The following is a 15,252-nucleotide window of genomic DNA, read 5'->3' on the forward strand; positions in this document are numbered from 1 at the left end:
GCGAGGCCCTTGCTAAATTCTGTGCACAGACTTTGAGATCTATACTTTAGACTGTATCTAAACCTGCTCCAACATGGACTGACATTCTGGCCTACTTTCAGCCGATGCGACTTGTCTGTCGCTGAACAGTCGCTTTTTATGTATTCAGCACCTATGTATAATGTTGTAAAAATGCTCTAGAAGCTAAAGTCGCAGAAATGTCACACATATTTGGCCTGCAACTTTCTGTGCGACAAATTCAGACAGGAAAAATCAGTATAAATCCTTAGAAAATTATCCCCCAGTGTCTCCATCTGCTGGCGGTATTGAATAAGCATTGCTGCACTGATGGGGTATGCATTAGACGAAAAAAAAGAAGAAAAAGAAGAATAATACGCCCAGAAAAGAGGCGAAAAGGAGAAAAACGTAAAAAAACGTGAAAAAAAAGTAAGAGGAAGAGAAGGGAAAAAAAGGTGGAAATGGGTTTAAAAGTGATTTCGGCGGAGAAATATATATATATATATATATATATATATATATATATATATATATACGCGCACACACACACATATATATAAACGTATTCTCCGTTGAGATATTGCAGCCGCTGCTGTGTTCCAGGCCCAGGAGCCTTAGCACTGTGCTGTGATGTCACTCAATACCACTGACATCACTAGGTGTAAACAACATCTCTCCTTTGCTGTGTATGTGACTATGGAGCTGTTTGGTGATGTCGTCTATTATGGCCTTCATAGAAGCAACAGGAGATTGTTGCATCCATCTAGAACCCTCAGAACTACAGTGCTATGATGTCACTCACTTCCACAGGCCTTGCAGAGTGTAAACAACAACAACCCAGCTTTGTTGTGTATGTAACCATAGGGATTTGTGATGTCACCTAGAACCTTCACAGCAGCGACAGCTTTATGAGGAGCATCAGCACTGCTCTGCCTGAGCAGAACCATCACCGCCATAGGTTGTCAAATAACCCGGATTTAACCCACACAGGTAAGTCCAATGGGGTGCAGGCATGTCCTCTATGCTTACAGCTTCCCGTGGGTGTTGGTTTGATACCGTTTGGGGACAGCCAAGGAGGCATCTGCAGGCAACAAAGGTAGGTGTGTGCTTGTGTGTGTGTTTCCTATGCAGATCCTAAGCCCAGTGTCACATGCAAGTAGGAGGAGTAAGAAGGGTTCCTGGCAAATCCGGGTTATGGATTGCATTTAAAAAGGCCCCGTGGGAGTGCAATGGGCCCCTGTCTTGCTGCTTAGCAATAATGGTATGGGTTTAGGTTCTGCTGTGTGTACTGGTGGTTGACTGCCCCCCAGCCCAGAGTGTGCATGGAAAATTGTCTGGCAGCCTCCCTGACAGCAAGCAGTGATAGTGCCCATGAAGGGGACCTTGTTGGGCCCGCCCCTTTCACGGTTATCGCTTCTCGGCCTTTTGGCTAAGATCAAGTGTAGTATCTGTTCTTATCAGTTTAATATCTGATACGTCCCCTATCTGGGGACCATATATTAAATGGATTTTTGAGAACGGGGGCCGATTTCGAAGCTTGCTTCCGTCGCCCTATGCATTGACCCGATATGGCAGTATCTTCGGGTACAGTGCACCACCCCCTTACAGGGTTAAAAAGAAAGATTCCTACTTTCATTGCTACCTGCTTGCTGGCTAGCCAGCTAGCCAGCCCTGTGGGCCTTGCTGCTGCTGCAGCCAAAAAACAAAAGGTGGTGCTGCTGCTGCTTCTGCTGCTTCTGCTTCTGCTTGTGTCTGGCCCCTGTTGGAGCGTCCAGGCACAGGACTTCTGCTGCTGCTGACTAAATGGCCTCCTTAATTGGATCATTTGAGTAGCCAGCACACCTGTGCAGGTAGGGCATGACATGATAGGCAGCTGCCTTGATAGCGGGTGGGTGCTGAATGTTCCTAATTGACAAAATAAGATTAATGCTTATGAAGAAATATAAAATCTCATCCCTTCCCCAATATCGCGCCACACCCCTACCCCTTAATTCCCTGGTTGAACGTGATGGACATATGTCTTTTTTCGACCGTACTAACTATGTAACTATGTAACATAACATGGGGGGGGGGGGTCTCCTGGCTGTTCACACAGGTGTGTCATTGCTGTACATTGACCATGCATTGCTTCTGTGGTATTGCAAAGGCAAAGACAAATGCTTCCAGCCATCCATTGCACTAATGGATTGGTCATCAGCTGGCTGTCTATGTCCCGCATCAATATAGACCAAAGTACAGAGGGTTAGGCTATGCTATTGTGCACCTACCTGATGCATCAGAAGGTGCGAGGCCCTTGCTAAATTCTGTGCACAGACTTTGAGATCTATACTTTAGACTGTATCTAAACCTGCTCCAACATGGACTGACATTCTGGCCTACTTTCAGCCGATGCGACTTGTCTGTCGCTGAACAGTCGCTTTTTATGTATTCAGCACCTATGTATAATGTTGTAAAAATGCTCTAGAAGCTAAAGTCGCAGAAATGTCACACATATTTGGCCTGCAACTTTCTGTGCGACAAATTCAGACAGGAAAAATCAGTATAAATCCTTAGAAAATTATCCCCCAGTGTCTCCATCTGCTGGCGGTATTGAATAAGCATTGCTGCACTGATGGGGTATGCATTAGACGAAAAAAAAGAAGAAAAAGAAGAATAATACGCCCAGAAAAGAGGCGAAAAGGAGAAAAACGTAAAAAAACGTGAAAAAAAAGTAAGAGGAAGAGAAGGGAAAAAAAGGTGGAAATGGGTTTAAAAGTGATTTCGGCGGAGAAATATATATATATATATATATATATATATATATATATATATATACGCGCACACACACACATATATATAAACGTATTCTCCGTTGAGATATTGCAGCCGCTGCTGTGTCCAGGCCCAGGAGCCTTAGCACTGTGCTGTGATGTCACTCAATACCACTGACATCACTAGGTGTAAACAACATCTCTCCTTTGCTGTGTATGTGACTATGGAGCTGTTTGGTGATGTCGTCTATTATGGCCTTCATAGAAGCAACAGGAGATTGTTGCATCCATCTAGAACCCTCAGAACTACAGTGCTATGATGTCACTCACTTCCACAGGCCTTGCAGAGTGTAAACAACAACAACCCAGCTTTGTTGTGTATGTAACCATAGGGATTTGTGATGTCACCTAGAACCTTCACAGCAGCGACAGCTTTATGAGGAGCATCAGCACTGCTCTGCCTGAGCAGAACCATCACCGCCATAGGTTGTCAAATAACCCGGATTTAACCCACACAGGTAAGTCCAATGGGGTGCAGGCATGTCCTCTATGCTTACAGCTTCCCGTGGGTGTTGGTTTGATACCGTTTGGGGACAGCCAAGGAGGCATCTGCAGGCAACAAAGGTAGGTGTGTGCTTGTGTGTGTGTTTCCTATGCAGATCCTAAGCCCAGTGTCACATGCAAGTAGGAGGAGTAAGAAGGGTTCCTGGCAAATCCGGGTTATGGATTGCATTTAAAAAGGCCCCGTGGGAGTGCAATGGGCCCCTGTCTTGCTGCTTAGCAATAATGGTATGGGTTTAGGTTCTGCTGTGTGTACTGGTGGTTGACTGCCCCCCAGCCCAGAGTGTGCATGGAAAATTGTCTGGCAGCCTCCCTGACAGCAAGCAGTGATAGTGCCCATGAAGGGGACCTTGTTGGGCCCGCCCCTTTCACGGTTATCGCTTCTCGGCCTTTTGGCTAAGATCAAGTGTAGTATCTGTTCTTATCAGTTTAATATCTGATACGTCCCCTATCTGGGGACCATATATTAAATGGATTTTTGAGAACGGGGGCCGATTTCGAAGCTTGCTTCCGTCGCCCTATGCATTGACCCGATATGGCAGTATCTTCGGGTACAGTGCACCACCCCCTTACAGGGTTAAAAAGAAAGATTCCTACTTTCATTGCTACCTGCTTGCTGGCTAGCCAGCTAGCCAGCCCTGTGGGTCTTGCTGCTGCTGCAGCCAAAAAACAAAAGGTGGTGCTGCTGCTGCTTCTGCTGCTTCTGCTTCTGCTTGTGTCTGGCCCCTGTTGGAGCGTCCAGGCACAGGACTTCTGCTGCTGCTGACTAAATGGCCTCCTTAATTGGATCATTTGAGTAGCCAGCACACCTGTGCAGGTAGGGCATGACATGATAGGCAGCTGCCTTGATAGCGGGTGGGTGCTGAATGTTCCTAATTGACAAAATAAGATTAATGCTTATGAAGAAATATAAAATCTCATCCCTTCCCCAATATCGCGCCACACCCCTACCCCTTAATTCCCTGGTTGAACGTGATGGACATATGTCTTTTTTCGACCGTACTAACTATGTAACTATGTAACATAACATGGGGGGGGGGGGTCTCCTGGCTGTTCACACAGGTGTGTCATTGCTGTACATTGACCATGCATTGCTTCTGTGGTATTGCAAAGGCAAAGACAAATGCTTCCAGCCATCCATTGCACTAATGGATTGGTCATCAGCTGGCTGTCTATGTCCCGCATCAATATAGACCAAAGTACAGAGGGTTAGGCTATGCTATTGTGCACCTACCTGATGCATCAGAAGGTGCGAGGCCCTTGCTAAATTCTGTGCACAGACTTTGAGATCTATACTTTAGACTGTATCTAAACCTGCTCCAACATGGACTGACATTCTGGCCTACTTTCAGCCGATGCGACTTGTCTGTCGCTGAACAGTCGCTTTTTATGTATTCAGCACCTATGTATAATGTTGTAAAAATGCTCTAGAAGCTAAAGTCGCAGAAATGTCACACATATTTGGCCTGCAACTTTCTGTGCGACAAATTCAGACAGGAAAAATCAGTATAAATCCTTAGAAAATTATCCCCCAGTGTCTCCATCTGCTGGCGGTATTGAATAAGCATTGCTGCACTGATGGGGTATGCATTAGACGAAAAAAAAGAAGAAAAAGAAGAATAATACGCCCAGAAAAGAGGCGAAAAGGAGAAAAACGTAAAAAAACGTGAAAAAAAAGTAAGAGGAAGAGAAGGGAAAAAAAGGTGGAAATGGGTTTAAAAGTGATTTCGGCGGAGAAATATATATATATATATATATATATATATATATATATATATATATATATACGCGCACACACACACATATATATAAACGTATTCTCCGTTGAGATATTGCAGCCGCTGCTGTGTCCAGGCCCAGGAGCCTTAGCACTGTGCTGTGATGTCACTCAATACCACTGACATCACTAGGTGTAAACAACATCTCTCCTTTGCTGTGTATGTGACTATGGAGCTGTTTGGTGATGTCGTCTATTATGGCCTTCATAGAAGCAACAGGAGATTGTTGCATCCATCTAGAACCCTCAGAACTACAGTGCTATGATGTCACTCACTTCCACAGGCCTTGCAGAGTGTAAACAACAACAACCCAGCTTTGTTGTGTATGTAACCATAGGGATTTGTGATGTCACCTAGAACCTTCACAGCAGCGACAGCTTTATGAGGAGCATCAGCACTGCTCTGCCTGAGCAGAACCATCACCGCCATAGGTTGTCAAATAACCCGGATTTAACCCACACAGGTAAGTCCAATGGGGTGCAGGCATGTCCTCTATGCTTACAGCTTCCCGTGGGTGTTGGTTTGATACCGTTTGGGGACAGCCAAGGAGGCATCTGCAGGCAACAAAGGTAGGTGTGTGCTTGTGTGTGTGTTTCCTATGCAGATCCTAAGCCCAGTGTCACATGCAAGTAGGAGGAGTAAGAAGGGTTCCTGGCAAATCCGGGTTATTGCATTTAAAAAGGCCCCGTGGGAGTGCAATGGGCCCCTGTCTTGCTGCTTAGCAATAATGGTATGGGTTTAGGTTCTGCTGTGTGTACTGGTGGTTGACTGCCCCCCAGCCCAGAGTGTGCATGGAAAATTGTCTGGCAGCCTCCCTGACAGCAAGCAGTGATAGTGCCCATGAAGGGGACCTTGTTGGGCCCGCCCCTTTCACGGTTATCGCTTCTCGGCCTTTTGGCTAAGATCAAGTGTAGTATCTGTTCTTATCAGTTTAATATCTGATACGTCCCCTATCTGGGGACCATATATTAAATGGATTTTTGAGAACGGGGGCCGATTTCGAAGCTTGCTTCCGTCGCCCTATGCATTGACCCGATATGGCAGTATCTTCGGGTACAGTGCACCACCCCCTTACAGGGTTAAAAAGAAAGATTCCTACTTTCATTGCTACCTGCTTGCTGGCTAGCCAGCTAGCCAGCCCTGTGGGCCTTGCTGCTGCTGCAGCCAAAAAACAAAAGGTGGTGCTGCTGCTGCTTCTGCTGCTTCTGCTTCTGCTTGTGTCTGGCCCCTGTTGGAGCGTCCAGGCACAGGACTTCTGCTGCTGCTGACTAAATGGCCTCCTTAATTGGATCATTTGAGTAGCCAGCACACCTGTGCAGGTAGGGCATGACATGATAGGCAGCTGCCTTGATAGCGGGTGGGTGCTGAATGTTCCTAATTGACAAAATAAGATTAATGCTTATGAAGAAATATAAAATCTCATCCCTTCCCCAATATCGCGCCACACCCCTACCCCTTAATTCCCTGGTTGAACGTGATGGACATATGTCTTTTTTCGACCGTACTAACTATGTAACTATGTAACATAACATGGGGGGGGGGGGTCTCCTGGCTGTTCACACAGGTGTGTCATTGCTGTACATTGACCATGCATTGCTTCTGTGGTATTGCAAAGGCAAAGACAAATGCTTCCAGCCATCCATTGCACTAATGGATTGGTCATCAGCTGGCTGTCTATGTCCCGCATCAATATAGACCAAAGTACAGAGGGTTAGGCTATGCTATTGTGCACCTACCTGATGCATCAGAAGGTGCGAGGCCCTTGCTAAATTCTGTGCACAGACTTTGAGATCTATACTTTAGACTGTATCTAAACCTGCTCCAACATGGACTGACATTCTGGCCTACTTTCAGCCGATGCGACTTGTCTGTCGCTGAACAGTCGCTTTTTATGTATTCAGCACCTATGTATAATGTTGTAAAAATGCTCTAGAAGCTAAAGTCGCAGAAATGTCACACATATTTGGCCTGCAACTTTCTGTGCGACAAATTCAGACAGGAAAAATCAGTATAAATCCTTAGAAAATTATCCCCCAGTGTCTCCATCTGCTGGCGGTATTGAATAAGCATTGCTGCACTGATGGGGTATGCATTAGACGAAAAAAAAGAAGAAAAAGAAGAATAATACGCCCAGAAAAGAGGCGAAAAGGAGAAAAACGTAAAAAAACGTGAAAAAAAAGTAAGAGGAAGAGAAGGGAAAAAAAGGTGGAAATGGGTTTAAAAGTGATTTCGGCGGAGAAATATATATATATATATATATATATATATATATATATATATATATACGCGCACACACACACATATATATAAACGTATTCTCCGTTGAGATATTGCAGCCGCTGCTGTGTCCAGGCCCAGGAGCCTTAGCACTGTGCTGTGATGTCACTCAATACCACTGACATCACTAGGTGTAAACAACATCTCTCCTTTGCTGTGTATGTGACTATGGAGCTGTTTGGTGATGTCGTCTATTATGGCCTTCATAGAAGCAACAGGAGATTGTTGCATCCATCTAGAACCCTCAGAACTACAGTGCTATGATGTCACTCACTTCCACAGGCCTTGCAGAGTGTAAACAACAACAACCCAGCTTTGTTGTGTATGTAACCATAGGGATTTGTGATGTCACCTAGAACCTTCACAGCAGCGACAGCTTTATGAGGAGCATCAGCACTGCTCTGCCTGAGCAGAACCATCACCGCCATAGGTTGTCAAATAACCCGGATTTAACCCACACAGGTAAGTCCAATGGGGTGCAGGCATGTCCTCTATGCTTACAGCTTCCCGTGGGTGTTGGTTTGATACCGTTTGGGGACAGCCAAGGAGGCATCTGCAGGCAACAAAGGTAGGTGTGTGCTTGTGTGTGTGTTTCCTATGCAGATCCTAAGCCCAGTGTCACATGCAAGTAGGAGGAGTAAGAAGGGTTCCTGGCAAATCCGGGTTATGGATTGCATTTAAAAAGGCCCCGTGGGAGTGCAATGGGCCCCTGTCTTGCTGCTTAGCAATAATGGTATGGGTTTAGGTTCTGCTGTGTGTACTGGTGGTTGACTGCCCCCCAGCCCAGAGTGTGCATGGAAAATTGTCTGGCAGCCTCCCTGACAGCAAGCAGTGATAGTGCCCATGAAGGGGACCTTGTTGGGCCCGCCCCTTTCACGGTTATCGCTTCTCGGCCTTTTGGCTAAGATCAAGTGTAGTATCTGTTCTTATCAGTTTAATATCTGATACGTCCCCTATCTGGGGACCATATATTAAATGGATTTTTGAGAACGGGGGCCGATTTCGAAGCTTGCTTCCGTCGCCCTATGCATTGACCCGATATGGCAGTATCTTCGGGTACAGTGCACCACCCCCTTACAGGGTTAAAAAGAAAGATTCCTACTTTCATTGCTACCTGCTTGCTGGCTAGCCAGCTAGCCAGCCCTGTGGGCCTTGCTGCTGCTGCAGCCAAAAAACAAAAGGTGGTGCTGCTGCTGCTTCTGCTGCTTCTGCTTCTGCTTGTGTCTGGCCCCTGTTGGAGCGTCCAGGCACAGGACTTCTGCTGCTGCTGACTAAATGGCCTCCTTAATTGGATCATTTGAGTAGCCAGCACACCTGTGCAGGTAGGGCATGACATGATAGGCAGCTGCCTTGATAGCGGGTGGGTGCTGAATGTTCCTAATTGACAAAATAAGATTAATGCTTATGAAGAAATATAAAATCTCATCCCTTCCCCAATATCGCGCCACACCCCTACCCCTTAATTCCCTGGTTGAACGTGATGGACATATGTCTTTTTTCGACCGTACTAACTATGTAACTATGTAACATAACATGGGGGGGGGGGGTCTCCTGGCTGTTCACACAGGTGTGTCATTGCTGTACATTGACCATGCATTGCTTCTGTGGTATTGCAAAGGCAAAGACAAATGCTTCCAGCCATCCATTGCACTAATGGATTGGTCATCAGCTGGCTGTCTATGTCCCGCATCAATATAGACCAAAGTACAGAGGGTTAGGCTATGCTATTGTGCACCTACCTGATGCATCAGAAGGTGCGAGGCCCTTGCTAAATTCTGTGCACAGACTTTGAGATCTATACTTTAGACTGTATCTAAACCTGCTCCAACATGGACTGACATTCTGGCCTACTTTCAGCCGATGCGACTTGTCTGTCGCTGAACAGTCGCTTTTTATGTATTCAGCACCTATGTATAATGTTGTAAAAATGCTCTAGAAGCTAAAGTCGCAGAAATGTCACACATATTTGGCCTGCAACTTTCTGTGCGACAAATTCAGACAGGAAAAATCAGTATAAATCCTTAGAAAATTATCCCCCAGTGTCTCCATCTGCTGGCGGTATTGAATAAGCATTGCTGCACTGATGGGGTATGCATTAGACGAAAAAAAAGAAGAAAAAGAAGAATAATACGCCCAGAAAAGAGGCGAAAAGGAGAAAAACGTAAAAAAACGTGAAAAAAAAGTAAGAGGAAGAGAAGGGAAAAAAAGGTGGAAATGGGTTTAAAAGTGATTTCGGCGGAGAAATATATATATATATATATATATATACGCGCACACACACACATATATATAAACGTATTCTCCGTTGAGATATTGCAGCCGCTGCTGTGTCCAGGCCCAGGAGCCTTAGCACTGTGCTGTGATGTCACTCAATACCACTGACATCACTAGGTGTAAACAACATCTCTCCTTTGCTGTGTATGTGACTATGGAGCTGTTTGGTGATGTCGTCTATTATGGCCTTCATAGAAGCAACAGGAGATTGTTGCATCCATCTAGAACCCTCAGAACTACAGTGCTATGATGTCACTCACTTCCACAGGCCTTGCAGAGTGTAAACAACAACAACCCAGCTTTGTTGTGTATGTAACCATAGGGATTTGTGATGTCACCTAGAACCTTCACAGCAGCGACAGCTTTATGAGGAGCATCAGCACTGCTCTGCCTGAGCAGAACCATCACCGCCATAGGTTGTCAAATAACCCGGATTTAACCCACACAGGTAAGTCCAATGGGGTGCAGGCATGTCCTCTATGCTTACAGCTTCCCGTGGGTGTTGGTTTGATACCGTTTGGGGACAGCCAAGGAGGCATCTGCAGGCAACAAAGGTAGGTGTGTGCTTGTGTGTGTGTTTCCTATGCAGATCCTAAGCCCAGTGTCACATGCAAGTAGGAGGAGTAAGAAGGGTTCCTGGCAAATCCGGGTTATGGATTGCATTTAAAAAGGCCCCGTGGGAGTGCAATGGGCCCCTGTCTTGCTGCTTAGCAATAATGGTATGGGTTTAGGTTCTGCTGTGTGTACTGGTGGTTGACTGCCCCCCAGCCCAGAGTGTGCATGGAAAATTGTCTGGCAGCCTCCCTGACAGCAAGCAGTGATAGTGCCCATGAAGGGGACCTTGTTGGGCCCGCCCCTTTCACGGTTATCGCTTCTCGGCCTTTTGGCTAAGATCAAGTGTAGTATCTGTTCTTATCAGTTTAATATCTGATACGTCCCCTATCTGGGGACCATATATTAAATGGATTTTTGAGAACGGGGGCCGATTTCGAAGCTTGCTTCCGTCGCCCTATGCATTGACCCGATATGGCAGTATCTTCGGGTACAGTGCACCACCCCCTTACAGGGTTAAAAAGAAAGATTCCTACTTTCATTGCTACCTGCTTGCTGGCTAGCCAGCTAGCCAGCCCTGTGGGCCTTGCTGCTGCTGCAGCCAAAAAACAAAAGGTGGTGCTGCTGCTGCTTCTGCTGCTTCTGCTTCTGCTTGTGTCTGGCCCCTGTTGGAGCGTCCAGGCACAGGACTTCTGCTGCTGCTGACTAAATGGCCTCCTTAATTGGATCATTTGAGTAGCCAGCACACCTGTGCAGGTAGGGCATGACATGATAGGCAGCTGCCTTGATAGCGGGTGGGTGCTGAATGTTCCTAATTGACAAAATAAGATTAATGCTTATGAAGAAATATAAAATCTCATCCCTTCCCCAATATCGCGCCACACCCCTACCCCTTAATTCCCTGGTTGAACGTGATGGACATATGTCTTTTTTCGACCGTACTAACTATGTAACTATGTAACATAACATGGGGGGGGGGGGTCTCCTGGCTGTTCACACAGGTGTGTCATTGCTGTACATTGACCATGCATTGCTTCTGTGGTATTGCAAAGGCAAAGACAAATGCTTCCAGCCATCCATTGCACTAATGGATTGGTCATCAGCTGGCTGTCTATGTCCCGCATCAATATAGACCAAAGTACAGAGGGTTAGGCTATGCTATTGTGCACCTACCTGATGCATCAGAAGGTGCGAGGCCCTTGCTAAATTCTGTGCACAGACTTTGAGATCTATACTTTAGACTGTATCTAAACCTGCTCCAACATGGACTGACATTCTGGCCTACTTTCAGCCGATGCGACTTGTCTGTCGCTGAACAGTCGCTTTTTATGTATTCAGCACCTATGTATAATGTTGTAAAAATGCTCTAGAAGCTAAAGTCGCAGAAATGTCACACATATTTGGCCTGCAACTTTCTGTGCGACAAATTCAGACAGGAAAAATCAGTATAAATCCTTAGAAAATTATCCCCCAGTGTCTCCATCTGCTGGCGGTATTGAATAAGCATTGCTGCACTGATGGGGTATGCATTAGACGAAAAAAAAGAAGAAAAAGAAGAATAATACGCCCAGAAAAGAGGCGAAAAGGAGAAAAACGTAAAAAAACGTGAAAAAAAAGTAAGAGGAAGAGAAGGGAAAAAAAGGTGGAAATGGGTTTAAAAGTGATTTCGGCGGAGAAATATATATATATATATATATATATATATATATATATATATACGCGCACACACACACATATATATAAACGTATTCTCCGTTGAGATATTGCAGCCGCTGCTGTGTCCAGGCCCAGGAGCCTTAGCACTGTGCTGTGATGTCACTCAATACCACTGACATCACTAGGTGTAAACAACATCTCTCCTTTGCTGTGTATGTGACTATGGAGCTGTTTGGTGATGTCGTCTATTATGGCCTTCATAGAAGCAACAGGAGATTGTTGCATCCATCTAGAACCCTCAGAACTACAGTGCTATGATGTCACTCACTTCCACAGGCCTTGCAGAGTGTAAACAACAACAACCCAGCTTTGTTGTGTATGTAACCATAGGGATTTGTGATGTCACCTAGAACCTTCACAGCAGCGACAGCTTTATGAGGAGCATCAGCACTGCTCTGCCTGAGCAGAACCATCACCGCCATAGGTTGTCAAATAACCCGGATTTAACCCACACAGGTAAGTCCAATGGGGTGCAGGCATGTCCTCTATGCTTACAGCTTCCCGTGGGTGTTGGTTTGATACCGTTTGGGGACAGCCAAGGAGGCATCTGCAGGCAACAAAGGTAGGTGTGTGCTTGTGTGTGTGTTTCCTATGCAGATCCTAAGCCCAGTGTCACATGCAAGTAGGAGGAGTAAGAAGGGTTCCTGGCAAATCCGGGTTATGGATTGCATTTAAAAAGGCCCCGTGGGAGTGCAATGGGCCCCTGTCTTGCTGCTTAGCAATAATGGTATGGGTTTAGGTTCTGCTGTGTGTACTGGTGGTTGACTGCCCCCCAGCCCAGAGTGTGCATGGAAAATTGTCTGGCAGCCTCCCTGACAGCAAGCAGTGATAGTGCCCATGAAGGGGACCTTGTTGGGCCCGCCCCTTTCACGGTTATCGCTTCTCGGCCTTTTGGCTAAGATCAAGTGTAGTATCTGTTCTTATCAGTTTAATATCTGATACGTCCCCTATCTGGGGACCATATATTAAATGGATTTTTGAGAACGGGGGCCGATTTCGAAGCTTGCTTCCGTCGCCCTATGCATTGACCCGATATGGCAGTATCTTCGGGTACAGTGCACCACCCCCTTACAGGGTTAAAAAGAAAGATTCCTACTTTCATTGCTACCTGCTTGCTGGCTAGCCAGCTAGCCAGCCCTGTGGGCCTTGCTGCTGCTGCAGCCAAAAAACAAAAGGTGGTGCTGCTGCTGCTTCTGCTGCTTCTGCTTCTGCTTGTGTCTGGCCCCTGTTGGAGCGTCCAGGCACAGGACTTCTGCTGCTGCTGACTAAATGGCCTCCTTAATTGGATCATTTGAGTAGCCAGCACACCTGTGCAGGTAGGGCATGACATGATAGGCAGCTGCCTTGATAGCGGGTGGGTGCTGAATGTTCCTAATTGACAAAATAAGATTAATGCTTATGAAGAAATATAAAATCTCATCCCTTCCCCAATATCGCGCCACACCCCTACCCCTTAATTCCCTGGTTGAACGTGATGGACATATGTCTTTTTTCGACCGTACTAACTATGTAACTATGTAACATAACATGGGGGGGGGGGGTCTCCTGGCTGTTCACACAGGTGTGTCATTGCTGTACATTGACCATGCATTGCTTCTGTGGTATTGCAAAGGCAAAGACAAATGCTTCCAGCCATCCATTGCACTAATGGATTGGTCATCAGCTGGCTGTCTATGTCCCGCATCAATATAGACCAAAGTACAGAGGGTTAGGCTATGCTATTGTGCACCTACCTGATGCATCAGAAGGTGCGAGGCCCTTGCTAAATTCTGTGCACAGACTTTGAGATCTATACTTTAGACTGTATCTAAACCTGCTCCAACATGGACTGACATTCTGGCCTACTTTCAGCCGATGCGACTTGTCTGTCGCTGAACAGTCGCTTTTTATGTATTCAGCACCTATGTATAATGTTGTAAAAATGCTCTAGAAGCTAAAGTCGCAGAAATGTCACACATATTTGGCCTGCAACTTTCTGTGCGACAAATTCAGACAGGAAAAATCAGTATAAATCCTTAGAAAATTATCCCCCAGTGTCTCCATCTGCTGGCGGTATTGAATAAGCATTGCTGCACTGATGGGGTATGCATTAGACGAAAAAAAAGAAGAAAAAGAAGAATAATACGCCCAGAAAAGAGGCGAAAAGGAGAAAAACGTAAAAAAACGTGAAAAAAAAGTAAGAGGAAGAGAAGGGAAAAAAAGGTGGAAATGGGTTTAAAAGTGATTTCGGCGGAGAAATATATATATATATATATATATATATATATATATATATATATACGCGCACACACACACATATATATAAACGTATTCTCCGTTGAGATATTGCAGCCGCTGCTGTGTCCAGGCCCAGGAGCCTTAGCACTGTGCTGTGATGTCACTCAATACCACTGACATCACTAGGTGTAAACAACATCTCTCCTTTGCTGTGTATGTGACTATGGAGCTGTTTGGTGATGTCGTCTATTATGGCCTTCATAGAAGCAACAGGAGATTGTTGCATCCATCTAGAACCCTCAGAACTACAGTGCTATGATGTCACTCACTTCCACAGGCCTTGCAGAGTGTAAACAACAACAACCCAGCTTTGTTGTGTATGTAACCATAGGGATTTGTGATGTCACCTAGAACCTTCACAGCAGCGACAGCTTTATGAGGAGCATCAGCACTGCTCTGCCTGAGCAGAACCATCACCGCCATAGGTTGTCAAATAACCCGGATTTAACCCACACAGGTAAGTCCAATGGGGTGCAGGCATGTCCTCTATGCTTACAGCTTCCCGTGGGTGTTGGTTTGATACCGTTTGGGGACAGCCAAGGAGGCATCTGCAGGCAACAAAGGTAGGTGTGTGCTTGTGTGTGTGTTTCCTATGCAGATCCTAAGCCCAGTGTCACATGCAAGTAGGAGGAGTAAGAAGGGTTCCTGGCAAATCCGGGTTATGGATTGCATTTAAAAAGGCCCCGTGGGAGTGCAATGGGCCCCTGTCTTGCTGCTTAGCAATAATGGTATGGGTTTAGGTTCTGCTGTGTGTACTGGTGGTTGACTGCCCCCCAGCCCAGAGTGTGCAGCATGGAAAATTGTCTGGCAGCCTCCCTGACAGCAAGCAGTGATAGTGCCCATGAAGGGGACCTTGTTGGGCCCGCCCCTTTCACGGTTATCGCTTCTCGGCCTTTTGGCTAAGATCAAGTGTAGTATCTGTTCTTATCAGTTTAATATCTGATACGTCCCCTATCTGGGGACCATATATTAAATGGATTTTTGAGAACGGGGGCCGATTTCGAAGCTTGCTTCCGTCGCCCTATGCATTGACCCGATATGGCAGTATCTTCGGGTACAGTGCACCACCC

General features: G+C 46.0%; 7 non-coding genes across 7 annotated transcripts; all 7 read left to right on the top strand.

The window, feature by feature from the left end:
• The first annotated feature begins 1,406 nt into the window (after positions 1 to 1,406).
• Positions 1,407 to 1,597, top strand: LOC130323319 (U2 spliceosomal RNA). Its single transcript, XR_008868654.1, has one exon. It is a non-coding gene; the product is annotated as a U2 spliceosomal RNA (small nuclear RNA).
• A 2,087-nt stretch (positions 1,598 to 3,684) lies between these two features.
• On the top strand, positions 3,685 to 3,875 carry LOC130323321 (U2 spliceosomal RNA). Its single transcript, XR_008868655.1, has one exon. It is a non-coding gene; the product is annotated as a U2 spliceosomal RNA (small nuclear RNA).
• A 2,089-nt stretch (positions 3,876 to 5,964) lies between these two features.
• LOC130323322 (U2 spliceosomal RNA) lies at positions 5,965 to 6,155 on the top strand. The gene has a single exon (XR_008868656.1). It is a non-coding gene; the product is annotated as a U2 spliceosomal RNA (small nuclear RNA).
• Positions 6,156 to 8,244: 2,089 nt separating this feature from the next.
• Positions 8,245 to 8,435, top strand: LOC130323323 (U2 spliceosomal RNA). Its single transcript, XR_008868657.1, has one exon. It is a non-coding gene; the product is annotated as a U2 spliceosomal RNA (small nuclear RNA).
• Positions 8,436 to 10,504: 2,069 nt separating this feature from the next.
• LOC130323324 (U2 spliceosomal RNA) lies at positions 10,505 to 10,695 on the top strand. The gene has a single exon (XR_008868658.1). It is a non-coding gene; the product is annotated as a U2 spliceosomal RNA (small nuclear RNA).
• A 2,085-nt stretch (positions 10,696 to 12,780) lies between these two features.
• On the top strand, positions 12,781 to 12,971 carry LOC130323325 (U2 spliceosomal RNA). Its single transcript, XR_008868659.1, has one exon. It is a non-coding gene; the product is annotated as a U2 spliceosomal RNA (small nuclear RNA).
• A 2,090-nt stretch (positions 12,972 to 15,061) lies between these two features.
• LOC130323326 (U2 spliceosomal RNA) lies at positions 15,062 to 15,252 on the top strand. The gene has a single exon (XR_008868660.1). It is a non-coding gene; the product is annotated as a U2 spliceosomal RNA (small nuclear RNA).

This window comes from Hyla sarda, unplaced genomic scaffold (assembly GCF_029499605.1).
Source record: "Hyla sarda isolate aHylSar1 unplaced genomic scaffold, aHylSar1.hap1 scaffold_2453, whole genome shotgun sequence".
In the NCBI taxonomy this organism is placed as follows: Eukaryota; Metazoa; Chordata; class Amphibia; order Anura; family Hylidae; genus Hyla; species Hyla sarda.